The sequence below is a fragment of the Crinia signifera genome, chromosome 2, assembly GCF_055691185.1.
Source record: "Crinia signifera chromosome 2, ASM5569118v1, whole genome shotgun sequence".
Classification (NCBI taxonomy): domain Eukaryota; kingdom Metazoa; phylum Chordata; class Amphibia; order Anura; family Myobatrachidae; genus Crinia; species Crinia signifera.
In genome coordinates, this window is record NC_139218.1 from 173,141,908 (window position 1) to 173,163,409 (window position 21,502).

Here is a 21,502-nt window from a genome sequence, read left to right on the forward strand (position 1 = left end):
CACGCCCTAGTGGATGGTAGGGCATGAAATACCGCCTGTCGGCACATGTCGGCTCAAAAAACAGTGAAAAACCCATGTCGACCTTATGACCAGTCGACCTTCCTCATGTCGACCTTTATGCAAATTCGACCTTAAGTCATGTCGACCTTGGCCCATGTCGACCTTAAGTCAGGTCGACCTTCCTGCCAGTCGACCTAGTGGGGTCGACCTAATGACTGTAGACCTAAGTTCATTCTAATAGATGACCGCATCCCTAGTATGAATGGTGCAAACTGGAACAGATGAGGACCCTCGAGATGTTTTATCATTGATGCCATTTCTCTGAGACTTGTCCCTATTCCTGGATTTGTGCAGGGAGCAGTTCTCTATGAAATTATCAGGACCCGCACAATAAAGACAAAGTTGCAATTCCTTGCGCCGTTGGCGTTCAGCTTCAGACAACTTGGGCCTTGGAAAGCTCTAATGCCGCTCTCTTTTCTGTCCCGAGAAAGAGATCTCAGTTTTTAGGGCTCCTAAATCAACAGACTCCTTAAATTCAGTGCATTGTGCTGGGGTTTTAATGGAATCAGGCATTTTTTCAAAAAGTTCTGGTAGAAACTGAATAATCCTGATTAATAGCTTTTGCAGCTGCTCTAACATCTACCCAAAAATTCTGTCTCACAGAAGTCTGGATACCTGGTGACTGGAAGTTCTGTGAATAATTGTGAGTGGTCCTTTTAACTGAGTCATCTGTTTTTAGATTACCAGCAAATTCTTTGGAAAAGACTGGAGGAATGCAAGGGTTAACTGAGTCAGAAAAAAGTCTTTGGGACTGAGAAGCCATGGTAAAACAATCAGCTTAATAATGCAGCATGGATGCTTGCGTCCTCTCACATATATTCATTAATTCCAAATGAAGGTCTGTCACCTGGGTCTGACCAGCAGTGTCCATTTTTATTAGGCCAGAAGCAATCTGTCACGGATCTCAGAGGAGGACACTACCTGTGTGAGAATTTGACTGTACCTGAGCAGAGGCGCGGAGTCTAACCGTGCCAGGGGTTTTCTGCCAGTGACCCCTCCAAGCGGGATTTGGGCTTTTGCGGCGCCTGGCACGTCGGTCGCGGCCCTCTGCCCAGGCTTCTCCTACAGGTGCTGGTTACACTGGAGGGAGCAGTAGTCAGACAAGGGTTTAGCAGGTGCAGGTCACAAGTATAGCCGGGTCAGTAGCAAATAACAGATGGTTGGAGGTACACAAGGATTGAGCAGGTTCTTTGTCACAGGAATAGCCAGGTCAGTACCAGATATCAGGCAGTGCAGACAAGGATTTAGCAGTTGCAGGTCAAAGGGATAGCCAGGTCGGTAACAGTAAATCAGAAGGCTGGGTACACACAGGAATAATGCTGAAATGGTTTGGGTACCTGAGACACTGGACACTGATTTATACTGTGCAGCATTGGATGACGTATTGTTAGTGGGGGGTGGGCTGACGAAGCCTACCGGCGAAACACGTTGTTTCCGCGTCTTCCGCAGTCACTACTCCCCTCGGCATGTGCTGATCTAGGTGTCCCGAATGACCGGCTGAAAACCCTGGAGCTCCATGCAGGCAGCGTACACAGACGTTACTACTTCTGATCTGAACAGCCGGCTACCTAACGGATCCCCTCCCGACACGGCTATCCAGCCTGACGGGTCAGGTACCAACGCCACTGAGCTCTGATCACAGAGTCAGTAGGCGCACGGAGATAGCACTGTACATGCACTTGTTATTATAAAGTAGCCTGGTGGTATTCACATACTATACCTATGTATGCGCAGCACTTATTTTCTTATAGACAATATGGGCATGACCCCGCTCTGTCATTAATTAATCTCTATGTTTGAATTAATCCAAGCAGCTGATGTCTACAGGCAGTATCTGATAGAGGATCACAGACTATAGCATGATATAGTGATGTCAACTGTTTGATGTGATAGTACAGCATGGAATACTTACATATCGCATAGATGATCGCTTGATTGTAGCACTTCTTAGTGCAGCTGATATAAGAAAGCCTTACATAGAGAGTGCTCTGTTATTGGTGCTGATCTATTTTGCAATGTGGTGATACCGATATAATCATCACACAATGTGTACATAGGAGTTGTATGGCAGCTAAAAATAGGGAATACGCATTCTCGTGGCAATATATTTCTGTGATACGGGATTAATTATATTGAAATAAAAAATCCAATTGTGTATCTGAGTATCAGGAGCATACTAGGTAATAACAAACTAATAATTGCCCATTGGTGTGTGTGTACTGATTGAGAGTATCTAGTAATTTCCGGGATCAGTAGGTGACCAGCAACAGGCTCTCTCATTGGGGATTCGATGTATTAATACAGATCCTCAAAAGCAGAAGTCTGTGCACACAGACTACCCGACTATACTCCAGCAAACTCATATTTTTTCCAACACTCTCTCATCCGGCCAGGCTTTATGAACAGTTTCCCTTCACTGCTAGATGTATCAGGGATGTCATATGTCTGACCCGACAGCAGAAGTGTTCTTTTCCCCGTAGCAGTTAACCAGACATCATAGAACTGTGACCACAACACATAGTGTACCTGTATACCCCTAGTAGGTTTCTATAGTAATAGAACATACAGGGGGCCAGACCAGTAATCAGAGGGCCAATCCCTGGTGAACACCTGGTATGGTACACGCAGGGTTGATCATAGTAACGACATGATGCCAAGGAACAACCTACTGCAGGGGAACGTTTCCATCTGTATGTGTGATTCCCTAGAATGAATGCATGCCAATACTCCCACGTGGCTACTTCAACTATCTGTTGCACAGGGAATAAATAGATAACTTGCCAAGTGCCTAGATAGATTAGATTCCAGATAACAACTATAAGTGTAATCTGACAGTGACCACAATAGGATATTTACTCCAAAAACAGTCACAAGTAAATTTGTCAGCACTTGCCCTGAAAAATAATCAGAGGGAGTGATAAATTAGTGCTACATAACGCCTAAATAAATAGGCGGCGTTACTAAGGAATGCCTATGACAAGTAACGTTAAACTGCATGCCTGACCAGTATATACTCTGACTCAATCATAGCAGAGCAAGACTGGCACTTGCGGACATTTTTAATAATTTTTTCTCTTTCATTCGAGAAAATTTCTCTCTGTAATGAATAGAGTTAGAAAGTCATCCTTCTTTTAGGTAAAGTCTTAATAAAAGTTACGTTTTAACGAATTAACATTGCATCACATAAATACATATAAAGAGTGCTCCCAAAAAGCACATTTGCCCTTTTTGACTTGCGCCTTTGCAAGCCAATCCCCTTTATTCAGCATTGGATGACTTCAGGTATGAGCTTGGAACCAACAAACAGTGAACAGAGACTGAATCAGCAAACTGAGAGTGGATCTCCCCAGGTACTGTGCAGATGGTGATTGCAGTCAGCTGTATAAGCAGGTAACACTGGAGTTTGCAGGATAAGCTTGGTGAACTAGTATTTGCAGGATTGATTACTTGCAGAGAAGTACTTAGCTGGAGTGTAGGGAATTACAGCAACTGCAATTCTGGGCCAGATAACAGAATCTTTTAACTTGCACATGAGAGACAAGGAACAGCATGTAGCTCAGGGAAGTAACACCTTGCTTCTGGCACCAGTGGGAATTCTCACAGGGAGTATCACTCAGCTGTAGGCGTGTGATAGGCTGCTGAGATCAGCTGACAAGGTGATGTCAGAGTACCAGGTATTCACACAATATAACAGAGTGTGACAACTAGCACTTGAACCCCCAGAAGAGTTGCCACGAAGCCTACTGTTCGTAGGACCCAAGCCCGTTCAGAAGGGTACTGTATATCACCCTCCCTAGATGGAACTTCCCAAAATGGCCGACAGACCTAAAATGGCTGCTAAGAGATAACAGGCTCGGTGCCTATGCTGTGAGGCCCTAAGCACGAGGGCCCTGATAGAAATCCCACTCCAATATGCAGGCAGGAGGCCTGACTAATAGGGGCAGGCAGGAGGCCTGATGAATAGGGGACAGGCAGGAGGCCAAGGGGGAACAACTACCCAGCGGGGTACACAGGGCCAGGATGGCCAAACAATTTAGTGCCCACGAGCCAAGAGGACCCGACTACAATGCTCACAGGCCGAGAGGGCCTGATAGTGCCCACAGGCCTAGTGCCCGAACACCTGGTGGTCTAGGTGGAAAAGGGTGGTAGGTCCTACCTGTCACGCTGGGAGAGGGCACCACAGGGAGCTTTGTATAGCTCTTTTGTTCCCCACTGTGGCATCAATCTCCGGTCCTCTGTTAGCTGGTCGGGGCCTTCTTCCTCTTTTCCTTCTGCTCCGCTGGCCGCCGCTGTCTTCAGGGCCTCTGCCGCCCAGGGCCGTCTTAACCATCTAGTGGGCCCCTGGGCAAAATATTTTTTAGGGCCCCCTCTCCTCCTCACAACACCTCTCCACAAACCTATGTGCAGCAGCATCAGGGGGCACTGGGGGCTTGAAGTAGCTACCTGGGCAGCATGTGGCGGGGATCCAGGCACAACTGTCAGCGGACGTCCAGGCAGAGGCAGTGGTGACCCAGCAGTGATCCAGGCAGTGAGAGAGCTGGTAGCTTGATTTAGCTATCCAAGCGGCATGTGGTGGGGATCCAGGCAGCCACTGTCAGCGGACATCCAGGCAGCTCGCTCAGACCTTGATGTACAGTAGCGCTATTTGCCACCGGGCGGGAAGCGCTGCAGATTTTGAAAAGACTGCCTGGACACTAATTGGCTGAGCATCCGGCCAATCAGCGTCCGGACAGACTTTTCAAAATTAACAGCGCTTCCCACTCAGCAAATAGCGCTACATCAAGGTCTGAGTAGCCGCTGCCTGGACAGCCACTGACAGCTGCTGCTGGATCCCAGACACACGCTGCCCTTATTGCTACGTAAAGCCCATGCTGCCTGGATCACCGCTGAGTCGCCGCTGACAGCAGCTGCCTAAATCCCCGACATAAGCCACCCGGATTGCTACATCAAGCCCCCCACTGCCTGGATCACTGCTGAGTCGCCGCTGACAGCTGCTGCCCAGATCCCCGACACAACCCACCCAGATTGCTACATCAAGCCCCCCGCTGCCTGGATCACCGCCGCTGTTGCGTCACGTCACCTCTGACAGTCGCTGCCTGGTTTCCCATCACCCGCCGCCATTCCCCAGGACAGTGCTGTCTTCCCCATTGGGGTGGGCCCCTACAACCCTTGGGCCCCTGGGCAACTGCCCATTAAGCCCAATGGGAAAGACGGCCCTGCTGCCGCCGTCTCTGCTGGATCCCGCCGGCCGCCGCAGTCCTCAATGCTCTGCCGCCGCCGCCTTCTCCCGTTCCGCCGCTTCTGTCTTCTTCTTTCTTCCGGGAGGTCTTCTCTGCTCCCTCGCCGCCGACGGACTGCGCTCCGCAGCATATAATATAAGACGCTGGGAGGAGGCGGAGCTATGACGTGTCGAGCCCGGATTGGCCGCCCCGTCGCGAGCACTGATTGGCTCGTGCGAGGCGCGCCATTCAAAGTACCGGTTGCTGATTGGAGGAACTTGAATCCTCCCGGACTCAAGTTCCTCCGGGCCGCAATCCCGCTGCCAACGCCGACGCCGCAACGGGGAACCAGCCGGAGGGAGACGGAGGTAAGCCTCCTCCGTCCCCTCCCCAGCACAGCCCCCCGCCGTCTGTCCCCTCACATCACAGCATAGCACAGATTCTTCAGAAATCTCCAGTGGCCCCTACTGTAGCCCACACTCCAGCCTATCACTTGGGCAGCTATTCCACCATAAAGAGCAATGACCTCATTCCCTGGAAATCCTTTTATTAGGAAGCCACAGGTGCTGCTAATCAGCCCAACTTTGATCACATTAGTTTTCTTGCTGCTGCTGCTCTAAAACCTGGACTGGATCTTCGACATCACTTCCAAGTGTAAAGATATTGCTCCTGCCATACTAATACCCCTTTAACACCGCAGCTATAACATGGTATATTGTCAATTTTTTTTAAGTGTGGCAACCCAGTTTTAGGTGCAGTGTGAAAGTTCCATCGTCAAAATACCGGGTCATTCAAACAGTGTTAAAAGAAGGATCCTACATGGTACAAAGCCAATCCATTTTGCAGTGTGAATGCCTCAGACCCAGTATTTTGAACACATTACTCTGCAAAAGGAGGTGGTAGGCTGTCTCCCTGTCTGATGACACAATCCTGAATCAGGAAACAAGAGAAATAGCATTTGAAGTAATGGAGAAGCATTGCTGGCATATTTCTACACTACAGAACATACAGTTATGGCAACATGGACTGATAAGAAGGTGAGGGAGTTGCTTAGAATAAGAGGGGAGGCAGAAATTTACAGGCAAATCACTGGCACTGTAAAGGATTCTCTAATATATATATAAAGACATTTGTAATTGGTACAGTACATAAACATCAACAAACAGGTTTATTTTTAGCTATAATACAAACGTGAGCCATAAAAGTCCATTAAAATTGACATTACACTGTTTTCTATGGGTGAACCAGGTTCAGTGTGAAAGGCTTGGTGCCAGTAATATCCCAGTAATAAACTGGCTCCACAATGCGATGTGAAAGTGATTTAGCTTGCTCAGAACCATTTCAGAAACATTTTCAAATACTGGGTTAGAGCAGGGTGTTAGAGGACAGCGAGGACCTCCCTTGCTGCCCATGAGTGCCCTTAGCTTTGGAGGAAGTTGCAACTTTCGACCGTAGCTCCGGTGGCCATCTTCTTCTGGTCGCCGGGCGGAAGCACCGGATGCATTGCTAGGCTAAGGTCCAAGACACCGGCCTCCATATGGCGGCATGGGCACGGATGCGTGGGACACCAGCGGACGCCACATAGGGGCGGGCGTTTTGCAATAAAATCCTAGCTCACCTGGCTCTCAGACACCGGTTATAGCATCATATCAGAGTCTTGCTTGCTGATTTCTTGCTTGCCCAGTCCCTCCAGCCTCCACATCTCTGTGTGTTCCTGCTGGTTTCTGTTTGTTCCAGGAGTCCTTCTGACTGAGCCTGCACCTACATCTCACCAGATAAGTCAGGAGATATTCCTTAGCAACTGCTATTTTTTACTATTGTGGTTTCACCTTCTTGTTGCATTCCCTGCATTAGGGATTATACCCTTTTGGGGTTAATACCCATCTGTTCTCACAGTGGTATTTATCTGTATTATTGGTTACAATCTTATGCATTGTTGCATCCTCTGTGCTGTTGGGGTTATATCTTGGGTGTCATCCTGTGCATTGTTGCACATGTGGGCCAGTTCTCATGTACAGGGTTGTCAGTTTGTGTGGGATACTATTCCATCCCCTCTTTGAAGGGCTAAAACCACCTGTGAGTACCCTTGTAAAACCTGGCAGCACTGGTTGGTGCCAGGCCTAATTTGGCCCCACAAATGTGGCTGTTAGAGGAGAAGCCTTAGCTCGCGACGCGGTCTCCACACTCTGAACATCCATTCACATGAGTGCGGGAATATTCGGCGTGCCAGTGGGGACGAGCATTCATGCAGGCGGTGGGTGGCGCAAATATGCTGCACAATGCTGCAAATTTCGCAGCTTTGTGTTTCAACCAGAATTACCTCCATAGACTGGACTGAGACAAGTACGTCAACTAAAAGTAGGGTATTTCTAAATGTTTTGAAGGACAAATTTTTTACACAGTCGGTGGATGCACCTACTCAAAAAAGGGCCATATTGGACATAGTTTTAACAAATAATGTGGACCTGATATCAAATACTAATGTAATAGAACACCTGGGAAACAGTGAACACAACATGGTTTAACTTGAAATTAGCTTTTGCAAACAACAATATGCAGGGCCGGATTAACAATGGGCCTGATGGAGCTACAGCTGCAGACCCACTCTCCAAATAAGCCCATTTTGCAGATGAGGACTGGGGCGTTCCAACGAGCCAAATTGCTGGGCTCGAAGCCAAATTGCTGGGCCTTCAATCTGATACCATGCTAGTTCATTGGTTAATTGGTTTCAGAGATATTGCGGGTAGACTGATTTTATTTTATTTCTGAAATGTAATTTCATGGCTGTTCTTTGAGGGCAGATTTCTCTGGAAGCAAATGGCTGATTTTCATGTGACCAAAATCATTCGAAGCCCATTTAAAAGGTCTTCAATATGATGTAAATGGGTCTGTTGGTTCCATAGTATAGTTGGTTAAACAATATATCCGGTTAAAGGGGTGGGGGTTCTCTCCCCTTCACACCAGAAAATCCTAGGTAAGTCCCTGCATTTTCTGGTGTGAAAGGGGTATTATTTCAAATAGCTGGGACCTGCAGTGCTCTGAATACAGCCGGACAGCCCCCCGCTCTCTGCCTGGCTGTCACTTCTGCCTGGCGGCGGCTGTCCACCAGTTACCGCAGGCATGTATTCCCACTTGGCAATGAGCATGTAATCCCACATGGCAACAAGCATGGAACCCCTGCCAATGAGCATGGATCCCCTGGCAATGAGCACGTAGGTAAGCAGCACTTATGTAGCATAATTTTGAATTGGCATTATGGTGTTTGGCATAATATATAATGGAAATTATGGTGTGTGGCATTATGGTGTAAATTATCAATGTGTGCCTTTGGCACGCAATGTCCCTGTTTGAGAAGCATATTGTGCATTATTGCTCAATCCGTTTGATTATAGTGTGTATTTTGGCTCAATCCATGTGGCAAAATGTGCCTTAATCTGTGTGGCATAACGTGAATTTTGACTCATTCCATGATAATGTGTAAGAGGCATGTACAGTATTAGGGGGTTACTATTGTGTTGCCTGATTTGTATAAGGCAGGGGTTCCCAATCTTTTTTTAATCACGGCACCCTAGAGTATAAGAATTTTTTTCGCGGCACCCCTAGGCCAAATTTATTTTAATTAGATTGGATTTATATGCGATTCTTAGGGTCAGTTATGTGGAAAAGGGCAGGAATTGCTTCTATTTGTACACATTTTATGATTGGCAGCCACCAGCACTGGTTTTGCTTATAAATAATTAACCATTAATAATTTGAGTTGGTCCTGGACTACCAACCCAGTGCACCCCTGCATGTGTCCCGAGGCACCCCAGGGAGCCACGGCGCACAGTTGGGGAACCACTGGTATAAGGGGTATATGGTGTGGTAAACTTAGGTGACCACATAAAAGGTGCTAAAATATTGTCTACCAAGTTTTGGCTTTCAGTATTTTTTTTTATGACTGGAAAGCCACCTCATCCCGCATCCCGCAAGTATCATAGGACATCGGCGTCCTGCGGGTGCACCTTTGGAGGGCACCGGCATCCTGTGAGTGTCAGAATTTGTAATATATATATATATATATATATAGCAATGGGGACGGCGGCACTCCCGGCAAGCTGGAGGATAGAGGGAACGGTCGGTGCCTTCCACAGGTAGAAACGCCAAACTGGCGATTACCGCATATACAATGTAGTGGGGGCGGCGGCACTCAATGCGAATAAACGACACGGCAGACGTGAGTTACCAACGTTTCGTGGCTTGTGTTGCCACTTTATCAAGGTGCCAGAGAACAAGTAAAAACAAACTTACACTTACTTAAGTAGCCCACTGAGACGTCCATGGAACACGGCGTGCAACTCTGCTGCGTCAAGATGACGTCACCTGCATAGGAGCGGCGCAGTGTGTCACGGAGGACACGTGATCTACACACCAAAATATAGTAGAATAGAAAAACATGAATGAAAGACATAAATATGCAAAATACAAAATATTTATGCTTTCTGTCTTGTTGTAATGTGTATTTTGCATATTTATGTCTTTCATTCATGTTTTTCTATTCTACTATATTTTGGTGTGTAGATCACGTGTCCTCCGTGACACACTGCGCCGCTCTTATGCAGGTGACGTCATCTTGACGCAGCAGAGTTGCACGCCGTGTTCCATGGACGTCTCAGTGGGCTACTTAAGTAAGTGTAAGTTTGTTTTTACTTGTTCTCTGGCACCTTGATAAAGTGGCAACACAAGCCACGAAACGTTGGTAACTCACGTCTGCCTTGTCGTTTATTCGCATTGAGTGCCGCCGCCCCCACTACATTGTATATATATATATATAAATATACATATATATATATATACATACATGCACGGCGGCACTCTCAGACGAAATGACAACAATGACACGGCTGTCTAGTGAGACTAGACAGCCGTGTCATTGTTGTCATTTCGTCTGAGAGTGCCGCCGTGCATGTATGTATACAATTGTACCCGCCATACTGACGGGGACCTATCGGATGGCACCTGGCAAGTAAGTCATTGAGGCCAAGGGAGTGCAGGCTAAACGTGGAGTGTATGTATATATATATATATATATATATATATATATATATAAGTCCAAATGACGGATGGCACTCTGCTTCAATAATAATAAGTAGGCGACACCTTGTGTCGCCTACTTATTATTATTGAAGCAGAGTGCCATCCGTCATTTGGACTTATATGCATCTTTTTTTTGGAAAGGCACCTGCGCCGTTGTTGCATTGCTGGAGTGCCAGCCATTTGGACTTGTGTGTGTATATATATATATATATATATATATATATATATATATATATATATATATATATATATATGTACATGTGTGTGTGTGCGTGCGTGCGTGCGTGCGCGGGAGTTGAAAGTATTTACACAAATAAAGAAACACCCATGAGCAGACCACCCAACCAGAACACTGGTCACGCCCCCCACATTTTTAGGTACTGGCCGCAACCCCTATTATTACACATACTAGGCCCTTGATGATATTCAACACCAGGCCCATTTAGACCTTAATCTGGCACTGACGTGATGGGGGTCAGTCTAAAATACTTAAAAATCAGGAAAGCTAACTTTGATTTGCTTAGGAAATCTATAAAGGATATAAGGTGGGGTGATCTATTTGAGGGTAAAAAAATGTAGAGATAATGTGGGATACTTTCAAAAAACTGTTAAACACATTAACAAATCAATTTATCCCAAAGGGAAAGAACAGTAGCATCAGCAAGAAAAATGCATGGCTAAACAAAAAAGTAAGGTGAGGAATAAGAAAAAAAAATCGCGTCCGTCGCGTTGCCATAGGGACAAATGTTAAATGTCCAAATTGACCTCAATTTCATGTTCAATGCCTCAATGGATGCGATTTTCCCATAGGAAACCATGTTAAATGTGGCACAAAGGGAAAATAGGCACCCTGAAGTGTTAAATGCCCCCCACAATTTTTAACGCCACCCCACGATCAACGTGAACCCGAAGCGTGGCGAGCGCAGCGAGCCCGCGATGGGCGGCAGTACGCGTCCTACGACCTTTTCATACCCCTACTATCCACGTCGGCGTGGAGTTGAGAATAGAATAGTGTGGCGAGCCCGAAGCGTGGCGAGCGGACGCGGATACCTTCATAGGTAAACGCGTCCCTTCGCGGGCTTCACAGGTATCCGCGTGCGCTCGCCACGCTTTGGGCTCGGTGGCTCGCTGCGCTCGCCACACTATTCTATTCTCAACTCCACGCCGACGTGGATAGTAGGGGTATGAAAAGGTCGTAGGACGCGTACCGCCGCCCCACGCGGGCTCGCTACGCTCGCCACGCTTCGGGTTCACGTTGATCGTGGGGTGGCGTTACAAATTGTGGGGGACATTTAACACTTCAGGGTGCCTATTTGCCCTCTGTGGCCCATTTAACATGGTTTCCTATGGGAAAATCGCGTCCATTGAGGCATTGAACATGAAATTGAAGTCAATTTGGATATTTAACATTGGTCCCTATGGCAAATCGTCGGTCGCGTCGCATGCGTTTATTTAGTGCATGCGATGCCCGCGATTGCCGCGACGGGCGCCTGTAAGGATAAATGTGTAGCCCCTCGACCTGGTGGCCCCTTAGGTACCAGTGAGAATGTATTCTTAACACTACACACCAAACACACGGTGGCGAGTCAAGAAACATTCTGTTTAATATCACAAAGGCAGCTAGTTAAAAGCATAATACATGGGAGTATACAATATGTATGTGTTACATTCTGATTGGTCTGTTAGGTTGCAGGGCAAATTCAACAGGGGGGGGGCATACAAAATATCATACACAAAGAAAATGAGTAACAAGGGGGGTTTTCGATTATACAAGAGTTTGTGCAGGTGCACGCTGCATAGCAATTCCAAGAGGGGGAGATAGAAACAGTATAGAGATAAGACACACGCTCAGGCTTATTATCGGCAACCTTGAAATGTAGCTAAGGAAAACATGATGAGAACAGACTACGTGCAAATTCTTATATGCTAAATGGGTTCTAAATTTTAACCCTTCAATCCCCTCTTAGAATCATGAATTTAGATGATATGATTCTTCTTACCAAATTCCTTATTTCTGTGCTTAGCGAGATATTGTTTGTAACCTTCAGGGGAATTTGCGTGTGCAGGGGCAATGGATTCATACATAATACCTTTAGTAGCAAGTTTTCTACAACATAGTATAATACAAAAAACGACAATACAGATAATAGTAAGAATAATCAATATATAGATTGCTAATTGAACAAGGGCCTGTTCTATACCATTTGGGTGACCATTTTTATTACATCCCTATGTCCATCGTTTGGAGACACAGGGGTTAATGGTGCAAAAGTCTATCTGGTAGGCGGCTACCTCGGTGCTGAAAAAATTGTACCAGAAAATGTATACGCCTGCCTTTTCAGTCATGTCCACTTCAGTTTTTGTGCAAAGGTATCTGGCAAACAAGAATCAATAGAATAATATACGTTATCCACCATCGTCCAGAATTCTAGAATGACCTCATCTGCTGGTGAGTCGTCTTCTCCATCATGTAGGAGGTTAGGGCTGTCTGCCCCCATTAGTACCTCGCCTTGATCTGTTCTCTATCCGGGACGTTACTCGGGATTCTCTTTACCCTGGATGCGTGTATCCACACTGGACTCTCTTCTGTAAGGACAGCCGTCCTCGTTACTGCTACGATCTCTGTTTCTGGACCATGGGTGAAATCTCCTGGACCTTTATTCCTGGGGAGAACCTTCACAACGACCTTGTCTCCGATCTGGAAAGGATGTGTTGATTCCTGTGGATTAAAAAGATTTTTACAAATAACACTATGTTCAATTTCACTAAGTCTGGTGATGAGGGACCTAACATACTCTTCTCTAATCTGTTCTAGGTCTCCCTCCTGGACTACTAATGGTTTCTTAGCCCAGGGCGTGGGGAAAGGTCTTCCTATTAAAATTTCAAAGGGTGAATAACCCAGAGTCTGTTGGGGGGGTCATTCTAATTTCTGCTAGGACTATGGGGAGGGTTTGTTTCCATTTATTAAATGTTCCTCCTGTGGCTTTCCTAAGTTTGTCCTTTAAAGTCCTATTTATTTTTTCCACAATTCCTGAACTTTGGGGATGATAAGGAATGTGAAATTTCCAATCTATTTATAGTGCTTTCACTAAAACTTGTGTGACTTTTTTCTGTAAAGGCAGTGCCTTTGTCGCTATCTATTTGGAGCGGGCATCCCCATCTAGGGATGATTTCTTGTGTTAGTATGCGTGCAACTGTTTTTGCATCTGTGATGTAAAAATCTTTGTTTAAAAGCATAGCTGTGGTGTTTTTGCTATAATGTCCTACCCCATGGTAGTGAGCAATGAACAATGGGGCGCTTGATTGTGGTATGCATGGTCTCCCCTCTTTGCAGATCAATCCTGTTATAGGATTTTTCTGCAATATTGGAAATAACCAGTCATCCAAGTCTTTTTGTGATGCTGAGCTTTGTAGTTCAGTGATCAGGTTTATCTTTCTACATTTGGCAAGCTCTTGTGAGCGCTATGAGTTCTGCAGCTTGTGCTGATTGATATGGAATGGGTATCGCTTCTAAAATGTCATTTGGGAGGCGTACCACTGCGTAGCCTGCCTGATATGTCGAGTCATTGGGTCTACTACAAGAACCATCCACAAATACATGGTCAGAACCTGGTATTGGTACAGGGGAAATGTCAAGTCTAGGGGAGGTCTCTGACTCTATTGATGCAGAACAGTCATGATCGTCAGGAATGTCATCCTGGAAACCCTTTAGTCCTAAAAATGCATTTAGAATGGGTGCGGGGCCTGAGGATGCGTTTGCATACTTAATGGTGAGTGAGGGGCTTCCTAGCAACAGAACCTCATCTCCACTAAGACGCTGGGCTGACATGTTGTGTGTGTAGCCCTTTAAGTAATGCTACAACATTATGTGTGGTATGGAGAACAGTGGGTGAGCCTAGGGTGAGTGTGGTTGCCATCTCAGCTACCATTGCACAGGCCACCAGTGCCCGAAGACAGGCAGGCATACCTTGGACCGACACCGGCATCACTTTGGAAAAGAATGCCACGGGGCGCAGCTTACCTCCATATTCTTGTGTCAGCACACCCGCCATGGTTTTACATTTTGTCCCTTGCATATAAATGAAATGGTTGTACATAGTTTGGGAGGGTCAATGCCGGACTTTTCATCAACATACATTTTTAAGGCTTTCATATGCATTTAACATTTCTTGTGACCATTGTATCTGTTTAGGTTTGTCATTGAGTGTGGCTTGTCTCAAAATGTTATCATAGTAGGAACAGTCAGGAATCCACTGTCTGCAATAATAGTGTTTGGGCGGACCAGACCCAATACAGACTGTATGCGTTGTGGGCTGACTTTCCTTTCCCTTTTTGTCAAGACAAAACCTAAATAATCAACATTCTTTTTGCACCATTGCATTTTTGCTTTTTGACACTTTGGGCGGTATTCAATGAGCCAGAATAGCCAAGTTTTATGGCGATTCTGTGTTTTTTTCATGTGTGCCGGCGATTTTATGAGCTGTATAAGCGAATCACCCTATTCAATGACCTATAATCGCCGTTGAGGACCGGTGAATGAAGCACCAATCGCCAAATGTAATTCTCTAAAAATCGCCGTTTTTAGTCTATAGGATTTTGCATGGGGAATCGACGGTAGTCGTGGGGAATCGCCAAAAGTGTATTCAATGTGAAGTTGGCGATTCCTTTTTCTTGTTACATATCGCCGTTCCTCACCGAGTGTCCCTCGTCATTTTTTTCTGGTGAACTTTGATAGGAACATGTCAAATAATTGGTTTTAAGTGTTCTATTTAACTGTGCAAGTGTAATGTATTATTATTTGCTGCCCTTGTGTGATGTGATGGTCGTAGAAGTGCTATACAAATATATATTTAATTTTTTGAGGTATTTTTTTTTTCTCCCACAAAGCACTGTTCTTACCCATGGTGCACCTCACTTACCCATGATTCTCCTCCCCACCTCACTCCTTCGTTTGCCCTTTGTGCAGATTACCCCGATTTTGCCGTCTGCAGTATTGGAAGCGTTTATTCAGGGTAATTTGCATTTCTCTTGCATTTCACTGCATTTTTTTAAACACTGACGACATTACTGACGCTGTTTTGGGAAACGCAGGGTTGGCTGAGAATCGCCGTTAGGGCCGGCGATTCTCAGCCACGTTGAATAGGGTGACTCGGCGACTCCACACGAATCCCCATGCATGGCGATTGGCAGCAAAAAACCGGCGATTGGCTGGCGAATGAAAAAACTGAATCGCTGTGACAAACGATTCAGCTCATTGAATACCGCCCTTTGTGCCCACATTCACAGAGCCAGTTTAACAGTGATATACCATCCTCTCGGCATGCCTCCTTTGTTGAACTACAGATAAGCAGATCATCTGCATACTGTAGCAGGACTGAACCATAGGGGGGGTGCCAGGGGGGTTGTGGCTTGGAGCACGATGCTGTACACAACAGGGGAGTCAATATACTCCTGCATCATGTTAACTGCTGGCCTCAAAAGAAAATGCAAATAACAGTTGTGTCTGGGTGTCCACAGATATGCTAAAAAATATATTTTTCAAATCGGTTACTGAGAAGTAGGCGGCATCTACAGGGATGGCTGAGATGAGTGAGTTTATATCAGGTACAGTGGGTGCAATGGGAACAATTAATTGGTTTATTGCTCTGAGGTCCTGTTGACCATATCTGAGGATTTACAGTGTCTAATTCTGTGTTTGGGTCAGAACTGTCGGTCATGAGCAAGTGTGGTGATGAAACATCAATTCCCTTTCCTGCTTCTGATGGACTAATTGTGATTTCTAGCACAGAGAGAAGATCTCTGCCTAGCAAATTCATTAGGCAGTCAGGTATTACAGTAAATTCATGTTTTCCTATGTCATGGCCCTTTAAGGTCTGTCTCTTTCACAGTCAATCTGAAATCTGGGGTTGTCTCTAGGTCTGGGTTGGCTGGGCTGCATGGGGTTACTGATCTGTCGGGGTTTGTTTGAAGGGAACGGACAGTCTCTAGCCCAATGGCTATCCCTTTTACAATTATAGCAGCTTGTCTGCCTGTTGGGTGGGGGTCCCGCAGGAGCCCTCTGAGGTAGCCTGTCTCTAGGAGAACGGAATGATTTATTCTGTCTCCTAGGATTGTTTTGATTTTGGAAGCGTGTGAACGGGGTATGTGGTGGTGTGACAGTGTTTCTTTTAACTTCAAAACAATCTGCTGCTTCCTTTTTATACAAATGTTTTTTTTTTCAAAATCCTTCACTGTATCAGAGGTTTAAGTTGAAACATTCTGCTTCACAGCGAGGCTATACATCGGCAGCAGATTATTAATGAAAGTGGAAACAAGTAAATTATCATTATGCAGAAGCGGCAGACCTGCTTCCTCGGTCCCGCACTTCTTGAATCTTTTCCAGAAATTTGTACTGTTTCTGTTTACAACTTACAGCTATGGGGAGAGATGAGCGTGCTTTAAACACTTCATTTATATGTGCAGCAAGTTGATCCCACATAGCATCTATGCCTTCTTGTGTATTAAGTGGGTAACCTACAGTTGTTTGTGTGACTGAGGGTACACTGATAAGTGGAACTTTTTTCCAGTCTCATTTATTGTAATGGTCAATTATATCATTAACAATGAGTCTCATATCTCCTTGGGTAAAACTGCGTCCTTTGCATGCTTTCTTTAAATATATTATACATCCTATTGGTGTTATTATTGTTTTGGGACAATTTTTAATTATCCTATCTATCCCGCTAAATTGTCTACTCAAGGGTTAATAAAATAGTAATTTGTGGGGGAGACACGGGCAACATATTCTTTACATGTCTCTCCTGGTAAAAGCGGGGAATATTCTGTTTCTTTACTCTAATATAATCCCATAATATAACAGTATGTCAGTCAATATAGTCACAATAATATCTGTCACAAGTCAAGTCGCAATTGTACTTAGAATCACTTTAAACAAAATGACATTCAGTAGCCAAATCACTTTGCAAATCTACTTAGAATCACTTTAAACAGCAATAACACTCAGTGGCCGTACACTTACCACCCGTTCACTGAGTATTCTTAATACAAAACATACAGTAAGGCAGACAGAACACTTCAGCGTACGTACACTTACCATCCGTCCACTGAGTGTTTAAACAAATACACAGTTTGCAACATTAACAGACAAACATGTACATACATATATTTAGGCGATCAGATCGAGGAGGCTTTCTCTGTGAACCCCTGGTTCAATTGCGGTATCCCGGATACCTGTTTCGTAATCTCAAGTCCCGGACTTGAATTACCTTTACGTGGACCCCAGGTCCTTTTTTATGACGTGGACCGCTGGTCCTTGTATCCCTGATACATTTATGGCGTCATAAATTTCCTTACATACAATTACGTAATATTAAGTCCCGGACTTAAATATTACCTTGTCACGTGTTCCCGGAACACGGAGTGAGTTCAGATCCAGTAGATGGTCGCAATCCCTTAGCGGAAAAAGACAGACAAGTAATTCTCTATCTTACCGATCAGGGGACGATCGTCTGGACCCCGGACTGGCCCCCAAATTGTAAGGATAAATGTGTAGCCCCTCGACCTGGTGGCCCCTTAGGTACCAGTGAGAATGTATTCTTAACACTACACACCAAACACACGGTGGCGAGTCAAGAAACATTCTGTTTAATATCACAAAGGCAGCTAGTTAAAAGCATAATACATGGGAGTATACAATATGTATGTGTTACATTCTGATTGGTCTGTTAGGTTGCAGGGCAAATTCAACAGGGGGGGGGCATACAAAATATCATACACAAAGAAAATGAGTAACAAGGGGGGTTTTCGATTATACAAGAGTTTGTGCAGGTGCACGCTGCATAGCAATTCCAAGAGGGGGAGATAGAAACAGTATAGAGATAAGACACACGCTCAGGCTTATTATCGGCAACCTTGAAATGTAGCTAAGGAAAACATGATGAGAACAGACTACGTGCAAATTCTTATATGCTAAATGGGTTCTAAATTTTAACCCTTCAGCGCCGTTCTAAGTAAAGAGTACCTTTAAATTATACCAGGCTATGGGGATGAAGAGGCATGCACAAAGCGCAAAGAGTTAAATAAAATTTGTAAAAAGGAAATTAAAGCTACCAAAAGGGAAACCGAAAAGCTAATAGCCATAGAAAATAAAAATCCCAAAAAGTTTTTTAAATAACATCAATAACAAATGGTTAAAAAAAGAGAACATAGGACTGTTAAGCAAGGCTAATGGAAGTAGCATTATTGAAGATAAAGATAAAGCAGTGCTATTGTTCTGATCAGTTTTTACTAGGGAAGAGAAGTCAGCAGAGCACACAGGCACCCCTAAGGAGATGATCCCGCTAGAAGTAAATATAGAATTCATCGCAGAGGAGATCCTCAAGAGACTGGGCAAAATATAAACAAGTAAGTCACCAGGTCCAGATGAGATTCATTCAAGGGTTCTGATCGAACTAAAGGAGGCGATTGTGAATCCTCTGCACTAAATTTTTTTATAAATCTTAGTACTTGTCACAATTCTTAAAACTTGCGTGAAGACTAACAAGTCAGGGATTCTCGAGACCTGATTCAGAGGCGCAGAATCTTACTTTGTCAGCGGCATTAACCAGTGAGCCCTCCAAGCGGGATTTGGGTTTTGCTGCAACTGATATGCCGGTCGCAGTCCTCTGTTCAGTATTCAGAAGTATGTCAGACATAGATGTGGGAGGTTCCGCCTGGCCTGCGAATGGATGTTTATGTAAAACATCCATTCCCATGCCATGCGTGTGAACCCGCAGTGCGAGGGGGGTGGGGTAGCCAGCCAGCCCAGCATTCACAAATTTGCAGCCTTGTGAATCAAACAGAATAATCCTCTAAATCTGTAGATGTATGGCCAGCTTTAGAAAGAGCAAGCAACTGTGCACCTTAACAAAACCATGTGGCATTGCAGGTGGGGAAGATTTAAATGTGCATAGAGATTTATACATAGGTGAGTTGTGTCCAAACTATGTTGCAGTGTAAACTAGTGGTTTACGGGATACAGTCATTAGGTCGACAAGCATTAGGTTGACACCACTAAGTCAACATGCAGGAAGGTCGATATGACTGGAGGTCAACATGGGTTAGGTCATCAGGGTCATTATGTTAGCACAAGCATTAGGTCGACATGGGGAACGTCTACAGTGAAAAGGTTGACATGAGGTTTTTCACTTTGTTTTTGAACCAACATGTGCCGTCAGGTGGTATTTCATGCCCTACCAACCACTAGGGCATGGTGGGAGAATAATGTGCCGAGCATAGTGAGCGGACGCGGTGCACTTAATCCTGTGTCCATGTTGACTGTCGACCATCTTTAGGACGACCTAATGATCCCATTGAGATTGAAGTAGAAGAGTTTAAACCTTGTTCAGTTTGCTGCTATGGGTGCTGTTGCCTGGTAGTAGCCAGTTAGAAGGCCTAAGTATTGTAGTGCCAGGGACTTGGACTACCAGTGCCCTAGTGGATGGTAGGACATGAAATACCTCCTGTCAGCACATATCGGTTAAAAAAACAGTGAATGACCACGTCAACCTTTTTTACTGTCGACCTAGACCAGGTCGACCTAATGCTTGTGTCAACCTTGTCCCATGTTGACCTTCACCCATGACGACCTTGCAGTATGTCAAACTAGTGGTGTTGACCTAATGACTGTCGACTGCCACTTCCCAGTCATGTGATTGAGAGCCCACCCTTCTCTCTCTCAAACACACCTCCATAGACCCATTTCTGGCTCTGCAGTGAACCAGGTTCTGTTACCTAGCTGCAAAGCACTCTCTCTGAGGCTGGACAGCTCCTTCTTAACCCTTTACAGGGCAGTTCTGACCAAAGAAATATGTCACTCTCTGGTGAAACAAACCATCCCACAAATGGGGAAGTGCACTGGTCCCCTCGAAGGGTCAGGCATCTCTGTGGCTTTTCAGTTTTTACAGACAAGGCCTCCAGCTTTTCTGTGGACAGAAGCTTTCCACCTCTGCACGGCCATGTCACATCAGCTTTTGTGAAGCTCTGCACAGGTTTCCTCCGAACTTCCATTTCCGATGGGACCATCGGTATATTCACGGGTTGATGATCAAGTGGAACTCCATTATGCTGCTTTGTTGTGTCAGCTTTTCTTTCAAGGTGTATATCCTCTTTTAATGCCTGTCTCTGAGCCTCTGGGATGCGGTATGGCTTCTGCTTCTTTTCAGCCTCCCTCGGTATAGCTTATAAGGTTTCGGCTAACGGGATGGCAAGTCTCCCAGGTGATCTGACGAGGACTTCGCCATTTAATGGATTCCGGCCAAAGTTTTGCGAATCTACAGCAAACAATAAATTCTCCCAGACTTGCTCAGGTTCAATCTCCATCAGAACGGTAGCTTTAGTTGGTGGGATGGCCAACCGTTCAGACACCAATTCCCAAAAGCCCAGGAAATTGTGGGACACCTAAATCACTTGCCGCATATAAAGAATGTTATAAGAAATGTAAAAATACAATCAAGATGGCTAAATTAGAGACTGAACGTAAAATAGCTGCAGATAGCAAATCTAAACCCTAAAATATTCTAGTGATATAAACAGGAAATGGTTAAGGAAGGAAAATATTGGCCCACTAAAAAAATAAGCAGGGTACCCTGGTAATCGAAGGAAAAGAGAAAGTGGAATTATTCAATAAATTTTTTGCTTCAGTATTTACAAGGGAAGGATCTTCAGAAGATCTCCCACAGATTAAATGCTCAACTCTTGATTGCTCCCAAACTGTATGTTTGAGTGAGGAAATAGTCCAAAAAAAGAACCTAAATAGTAACAAATCTCCTGGCCCGGATGAAATACACCCTAGGATACTAAAACAATTGAGGTCTGTCATAGCACTACCATTATATCTGATATTCGGGGACTCAATAAACCCGGGGACAGTACCAAGGGACTGGTGCATAGCTAATGTAGTACCAATATGGAAGAAAGTTAGCAAAACTAACCCTGAAAAATATATACCAGTCAGCCTTACATCCATTGTGGGAAAAATATTAGAAGGAATAATAAGAGATAGTATCCAAAATGTCTTAGAACAGGAAAAAAGTGATAAGTAAGGCTCAGCATGGGTTCATCAAAAATAGATCATGTCAGACTAATTTAATTAGCTTCTATGAGGAAGT

At 45.0% G+C, this 21,502-nt stretch overlaps 1 protein-coding gene and 1 long non-coding RNA gene across 2 annotated transcripts in view; one reads left to right on the forward strand and one right to left on the reverse strand.

Moving 5' to 3' along the window:
• The window catches only part of ELAPOR1 (endosome-lysosome associated apoptosis and autophagy regulator 1), a 514,464-nt gene that overhangs the window by 255,155 nt on the left and 237,807 nt on the right, over nucleotides 1–21,502 (forward strand). The gene's annotated exons all lie outside the window — the stretch shown is intronic.
• Nucleotides 11,942–18,346, reverse strand: LOC146060217 (uncharacterized). Its single transcript, XR_014470396.1, has 2 exons — nucleotides 17,966–18,346; nucleotides 11,942–13,074 (listed from the first exon to the last, which is right to left on the reverse strand). It is a non-coding gene; the product is annotated as an uncharacterized LOC146060217 (long non-coding RNA).